The following is a 7,945-nucleotide window of genomic DNA, read 5'->3' on the forward strand; positions in this document are numbered from 1 at the left end:
AAGGCTATGGTATAATGCACCATATGGCTTCTATGGCTGATTGGTATAATGCACAGTGCTAACTTTAAAATTTTGGTGGAGGAGGGATAAGTGGCCAGTCGGTGTATAAATATATCTCACTTATCCCTCCTCCACCAAAATCGAATGTTGGCACTATGTATTATACTGATCATCGTTGTTTTATCACAGAGTACTGATATATGTATCTCTATATAACATAATTCATTGTTATACAACAGAATTGTGTCACAATATCTAATTTGAAATATATGTCTGAAATATTGGCCATGGAGTTTAATGTGACTTTATTTATGATCTGGATTTGGTAAAAACAGTATTTAAAGTTTAGGGGTGAAATGGTGTGGAGTGGAGTGTGTGACTAGCATTGCATCTACTAGTAAAATTCTGGAAATGGTATTATTTTTCCTATGTTGAGATCTTAAAAAGGTATTAAAAAGCATTAGTTTTGATTTTTCAGAAATGCACAGCAGCCCTGTACACATAAATAAAACATTTTATATAATTTGCAGTTGCAGTGACATAATTATAGATGAGGAACGACATTGGATTGTGGTTTCTAAACGTCTGGCCAGGCTACAGCTGGTACCACACCAACATATCCCTCTGATTGGGCTCTTCAGCTGTGATGAATCCAGCTTATTAAGCAGTGTACTAACACAGCACAAATCTGTACACTCCTCTTCCCTTCAAACAGAGTGTTGCCCAGATTAATCAACCAAGCGATCCTTTTCATCCAGTCCTGTGTTAATAACATTTCTCTGAGTTATTTGTGGCATGAATGTGCCGTCTCAGTTTTTCCACTGGAACTAAAAAACAGAACAGAATGAATGCCCGCTGTAGGAGGGCTGAAATAGCAGCTAAAATAAGTGATGCTGTGCCTGCATCATTTGCAGTAAACAGGAAAGATATATATATATATATGTGTGTATAATCAGATGGTCTTTGAGAGAAGCTGCAGGTAATCAGGAGAAGTACCTGTGTGTGTGTGTTTGTCTTCTATGGAGCAGCTTCCATCACTTGTGTATGAGGGGGAAAGAAACTGAGAAATGGCTCTACGGAATGTCACTAAGACCCCTAGCAACAGGCCAAAATGAGCTCCATCTCCAGCTGTAGGAGACTTCAGAGGAAATTCAGATCAGTGATGTTATTTAGGCTGGCGAAAAGAAAGGGAGGCTGTTAGAGCCTCTATGTTTTACAGTCTTCTAATATGTGTATGTGATGTGCAGTTTCTGTTTACTGTTATAACAACAATTTCCTTCAGCATCAATACAATTTCTCTCTAGATTGTTATGACAAGTAAATAAAGCTGTTATTTGTCAGTCTTTTTTGTGCGCTAGAGTAATTGTTTTTTAAAACTGCAGTTACGATGGATAAATTCAGCTACAGCTTTTCAGATGTCACTGATGTCCTGATGATTAACTTGACATTCTTTGGTCATCTAAATCGATCCAGGTCAATAAGCCGCAGATAAGAATCAGATTGGTTCTACAGGTTTGCAGGTTTTACAGGTTTACAGGTTTTACATTCAGCAACATCTCTGCAGAGAAGACGTTTAAGCCCTTAAACCACCCTAAATTATTCTTCGTAACACAGATAGCATTCTTTCATTTCTCGTTATTTAAATACAAAACACATAACAGTGACTTGAGAAATTTGCAACTGCAACACATGCTCTGATAGACTAAATGGAATCTAGAACAAATGAGGTCCAGAACAAAATCCATGTGCTTTACATCTATTAAAAAAAAGTTTTCCATGTTATGATGAAAGGGCTTTGTCATTCTGTCATTCATTCAGCTATACACTATATGGCCAAAAGTATGTAGACACTATGTCATTCTGTCATTCAGCTATACACTATATGGCCAAAAGTATGTAGACTCTATGTCGTTCTGTCATTCAGCTATACAATATATGGTCAAAAGTATGTAGACACTATGTCATTCTGTCATTCAGCTATACACTATATGGCCAAAAGTATGTAGACTCTATGTCGTTCTGTCATTCAGCTATACAATATATGACCAAAAGTATGTAGACACTCCTTCTAAATACTGAGTTCAGGTGTTTCAGCTACACCTTCAGCTAACAGGTGTGTAAAATCAAGCACATAGCCATGCAATCTCCATAGACAAACATAAGCAGTTGAATGGGTCATACTGAAGAGCTCATTTGACTTTAAAATGTGGCACTACATACCCAGCTGTCACTGTGTCTTAAGATGTCTTGACAGTATTTATAAGATGTCTTGAGACATTTTCTTATGCCAAGACATCTCAAGAACGTCTTAAGACGTATGAGTGAAGACACTGTCTTTGTCTTGAGACATGTAAGCTAACGTCTTAACACAAAGAAGTAATTATTTTGTGTGTCTTGAAGATGGGGCATGACTTAAGACATCACTTTGTGATAAGTTAAGACAGTTCAGTTAAGACCAAAGAGTGGTCCATTACAAAAGGTCCTGTGGTATGAGCATGGTATTCCTGTGGTACTGCCAAACTGAAAATTACAACTGAGGATTACCAGGATTACCACAGCACTGCCTAATGTAAAATATAATAGGAATATAACAAGTATGTCCTCAAGAAACAGCCATAATGTTATAGTTTTGTGTGACATTACTAAAAGAACATTCACTAAGTTTTTACTTGCTGTACTTTTGTGATTCTTTTTTTGTTTTGTTTTGTTTTTTGATTATTGCAGAAATGTGTTTACAGTAGCAAAAGAACAAAAGGAAAAATCAATTCTTAAACCATTTACTTTACCTTAAAATGTTTAAACTCATTTCCTTATATCATTGAAGTTCGTGGCAGAATAACTTTTCATTTATCTCCATTGGTAAATGTTACAATCACAGTCAGCCACAGCCTTTTGCTCATTTGCAGAAAACATGCCATGATTAACACAACATTGATCTATTTTCAAATGTACAATTGTAACCAGAGACAACAAGCTAGCAACCAAGATAAAACAACTTTGAACTAATAGGAAGTAAATGTACTTAACAGCTAACCTGAGTACTTTAGAGATCACATACCGCCGGTCCTCCTTTTAAAGCCAAACGCGACCGTTACGAGCCGTTTACAGTGAGTGACTCACTCGCGTCGCTAACGCGGGGAGTTTTATCGAGTTTGTTTAGCGAGTGTTAATCCTCGATAAGAGTCTTTTACATTCCTTACTAAGACAGCGCCGCCTGCCGGGTGACGTTTTCAGCTCCCAAAAACGAGCATTTTCAGCTGCGTAGCTAGCTGACGTTAACTGACTGGATCGAGTGGAGTGGCGACTGGAGTTACGACTGCAACGGTCAGAATCTGCTTTTAAAAGGTGAGTAGTGACCGAATGAGATAAGCAGCCTCACTAACAGTCAGCTGGAGAAAACATTTTTTGGATATTTCTGGGTCGATCTGCCGAGTGAAGATACCAGCGATAGGTTAGCGTATGTAGTTAGCTAGCTAGCTGGCTAGCGGCTAAGCGGCTTGTCTGTTTATGCCTCGCGGCTGCGTCAGATGTCGCCTAGCCAGCGCACTGTAACCATACCGCCCAGCTTCAGCTCTGTACAGCTGTCTGATCCCAGCAGCGCAGCCATGGACGCTCATAAGGTTGGAGGATGGACAGGTGAGATGTTATGCTAGTGTGCAGCAGAATCAGTCAGTTGAAGCATTTAGGTAGCTGGAACAAATGCAAGGCTGCCTCAGAATTAAATCTAAGATTGATCACAGTGCAGCGAGGTTAGCACACTGAACAATACAACAATGAAACAACATAGTCCGTCAGTCTGTGTAGTTCAGAGAGGGTAGTAATCATTTTAATTTGCTTAGTTACATTTACTCTAGTAACATCTTGGTGGATTTGTACTTATTAATATTTAAGAATATTTTTAAAAGATATTATTTGTGCTTTAGATTAATAATCTATGTTTTACTCAGCTACATTTTAGTCAGTAATATATAATGACCAGTTTGGTTTTTGTTTACGTTCATTGTTATGCCCTGCTGTTATTGTTTTGCTGCATTTACCTCATGTGTCTGTTTTATGTGTCTCATGTGTCTCATCAGAAATCATCTGAAGCTGAGCAACTGGTGAGACTCAAGTTTTAATTTTTTAAATAAAACTATATGAATGTCAGACAGATGTTTAGATTTGGTGGGTATTCCAAACAAATATATTTCATGAAGTATTTATTGTAATACAGAAGAGCAGAATGTTTAGGTAAAGCTGGGTTAGAGAATTCAAATATCTGCGCTGTGTTAATATAATTTATTAATATGTTATTTGCCATTACAGCTGTGTTCAAAATATCGATATGGCAATATCACCAACACTGTATCAATATTTATAAATTTACTTTTTCATGGTACTTTAATGTGTAATACTGCAAGTCTCAGAGCGCTACAATTTATAGCATACAGCATGTGGTAAACATGCTGTAATAGAGTTTAGCGCTTATTAATAATAATTTCATGTAATAATTCTCAGTGAGAGACATTAGAGGCATTGAACTCTTCAAACATCTGGTTCTTGTCACTGCCACTGTGAATAACTCTGACTCTGTAAGTTTTTCCACAATGGAACATTTCGTATCAGACTACTTTTTTGCATCTTAATGATGAAATTGTGCTTAAAAATTGTGTAGTTCTCCTTTAACACAGCTTTTAACAGATACAGATATCAGTACTAAGCTCACACCTGCCTCAACTGCAAATGATCATTTCTGTTATGTGTTGACTGAGGCATGTTAGAGGATGAAAACAATAGAATTGTGAATTATCTAATCAACTTTGTTGTTTTCAATCCTTCCAAAGGAACATCCTCTCTTTGGGCCTCATCCAGTATGGTGGCAGTCCATATCATTCTCAACACTCAACTGTGCTCTTACCCAAGTGGCCTCATCCTGATGCTTCTTTCATTACACTGAACATCATTGTCTGAACATCAGCTATGCGTGTGAGCTGGGTGCCACGCTGGAGTTCATGCATAGGTATTATTTAAAGCCTTGTCACATTTCTTTGTGTACTAAATGCCTGAGTTGATTTTAGATGAGTAATCGTATGTATACTGTACATTATATTCTACTTATAAAGGGAATATATAATGCTTTCCCTTTCATTTATTGTGTTATGTAGCTTTTTGTTGCATGTAAGATACAAAGCTGAAAGTATATGCCAGAGGGAGAAACTCTTTCCCACAGAAACCACTTTTCTCAGCTGCCTGAGGGCTGGAGTTCCCCAGCCCTTTTCCTTTGTTACAAGATGATGTAATCCCATAACACAATCCTTATTGCCCACCCACCAGCAAGCTTGGCATGCCCTCACACAACGTAGCGCATCTGCCGGAGGCCGTGTATTGGCGGAACCGCTCTGGCGCTTAATCAGTCAGAACCAAGTGAGCAAGCTGACTAATCAGAGCGTACTGGGGTTATCAGGAAGGAGGGGCTTAAAGACACAGGAGCTCTAACAGAGCATTTCAGACAGAGGGTGAGTAGAGATTTACAGTATGAAAAAAATAATGTGTTTCTGCAACACTGAAGCATGTAAATGTATTATAGTAGACCCCAAGAATAAAATTATGAACATTGGAAATTAGCATAATAGGTCCCCTTTAAATTTAGCCTGCTTGTGTATGCAGATCCAAAAGTAATTTCAAATTTATTGTCTTAAAATTGATTTTTCAACAGATGCATTTTCCTCATATCTCTGACAAAGAAGACTAACACAAAAAAACAGAGGAAGAAGTGATGGGCTGTGAATATGACAGTTCTCTCACTCATCATGGATTTAACTCTAAAAGGAGAGATCGGGAACATTAGCAGTGTGATATCAGTAATGTTAGTGTTCAGGCATTATGGCATGGACATATGCACATCGAGTTATCTGTGTCCTGTTTCCTGTGTCCATGTATGTCCACATAAAATGTCCACAGCTTGGCTCTATTCCAGCTACCAGCACATTTGAGTCTGGTATTGTTTGACAGCTGATCATTATCTGGCTCAGGTATGTTAGGAGTGCTGCTGGGGTTCAGACCTCTGTATTACTCTGTTGGTCAGTTTTTCTTTTTAGTCCATATGAATTTGTCTTAAAATTGTTGCCCATCATTTATAGTTGTTCATAGTACTATGTTGCTAATAACTTTGGCATAACTTATATACAGAATAACAGCAGACCTTAAAATCAGATTCATTGGTTTGTGGAACTGTGTATTTATTGCAGTATATTTCAAATTTCTACACAAAGTCATTTAACATGTTTTTCCTTGTCTGTAGAACATATCAAGTGTGATGACGATATGCATGATTGTACCATGCATATACACAGTTGTAAAAACTATAAACAATAACTGTAATCTATATTTTTTGAAAGCTATGTGGGTGCTTTTTCCTTTAAATTACATTACTGTAGTTTATGCATACTTATTATTGTTCTTGTTCTCCTGCTTATTATTATTATTTTAGAAGTCGATAAAATGATACCTTTATTAAAAAATGAAGCAACTATAAAATAGTAACAGAAAAAAAAAGTATTTTTACCCCATTTTTTTAAAAGCACTGAATTAGATTTCTAAATTTTGCAGCAACGCTGTATTACAAAATAGTTGCATAAGAGTCTTCCCTCATACTACCACCATGTTGAAGGCATGGTCTGAACTCACAAATAAATTTTCACTGATGCCATAAGCTTTTCTAATGCAACAGAAACATTTAAAGGGGAATTCCACATTTTTCTAAACTGGGCATAATTCTGTCATTGCAATGTAAACAAAGTCATTTAGTGGTTTCATATAAAATGGCTCATTGTAGAGAAAGCTACAGACTGGGAACCATGTGCCTATTATTATTATTATTATTATTATTACTTTTGTTGTTAAATTTGTTTCGAAATTTATAACTGTAGTATGTACTAATGTATGTAATGTTTGTTTATAAAATAATATACAATATATATTAAAATACATTATACCATTTTGCATCCTACATAGAATAAAACAAATAAATAAAAAAGATTAATTACTAGAATTTTTGCTATAAATAATGTTACGTTTTAAAATTCCCTAAAAAATATTTAAAAGTAAAAGATTTCTTTTTAAAAAAAATGAGGTAAAATGTAAAAATACATATTGTGCATTCTACATCTTGAGACATCCTGGGATGTTATTATATCCAAGACATCTTAAGACCAGTGTCTATAGACATGTCTTAAAGACATGTCTTCATTTCTTAAGACATGCCTCAAGATGTCCTAAGACGTCTTCATAATGTGTCTTTACACATGTCTTAAGACATCCCAAGACATGGTAATGGCTGGGTATATATCATAGGATGCCACCTTCACCAGAAGTCAATATATGAAATTTCTGCCCTGCTAGATTTGTCCTAGTCAACTGTAAGTGCTATTATTGTAAAAAGGAAGCATCTAGGTGGAACAACAACTCAGCCACGAAGCTGAGTGCTGAAGAGCATTGCGCGTAAAAAAAGGCCATCATCTGTTGCATCACTCACTAAGTTTCAAACTGCCAACATCAGCACAAGATCTGTGCACTGAGAGCTTCATGAAATGGGTTTCCATGGCCATGCAGCTGGACCCAAGCCTAAGATCAGTGTCAGAACCCATCAATGCCAAGTGATGGCTGGAGTGGTGTAAAGCATACTGCCAATGGACTCTGGAGTGGTAGAAATGTCTTCTCTGGAATGATGAATAATGCTTCACTTTCTAGCAGTGTGATGGACAAATCTGAGTCTGGCGGATGCCAGGAGAACACCACCTACCAGAATGCATAGTGCCAACAGTAAAGTTTGGTGAAGGAGGGATTATAGTCAGGGGCTGGTTTTCAGGGTTTGGGTCCCTTAATTCCAGTGAAGGATAGTGTTAAAGCTACAACATACAAAGACATTTTTACAATTATATCCTCATATAGCAATATTATCAACTGT

Source organism: Colossoma macropomum, unplaced genomic scaffold (assembly GCF_904425465.1).
Source record: "Colossoma macropomum unplaced genomic scaffold, Colossoma_macropomum, whole genome shotgun sequence".
NCBI classification, from domain to species: Eukaryota; Metazoa; Chordata; class Actinopteri; order Characiformes; family Serrasalmidae; genus Colossoma; species Colossoma macropomum.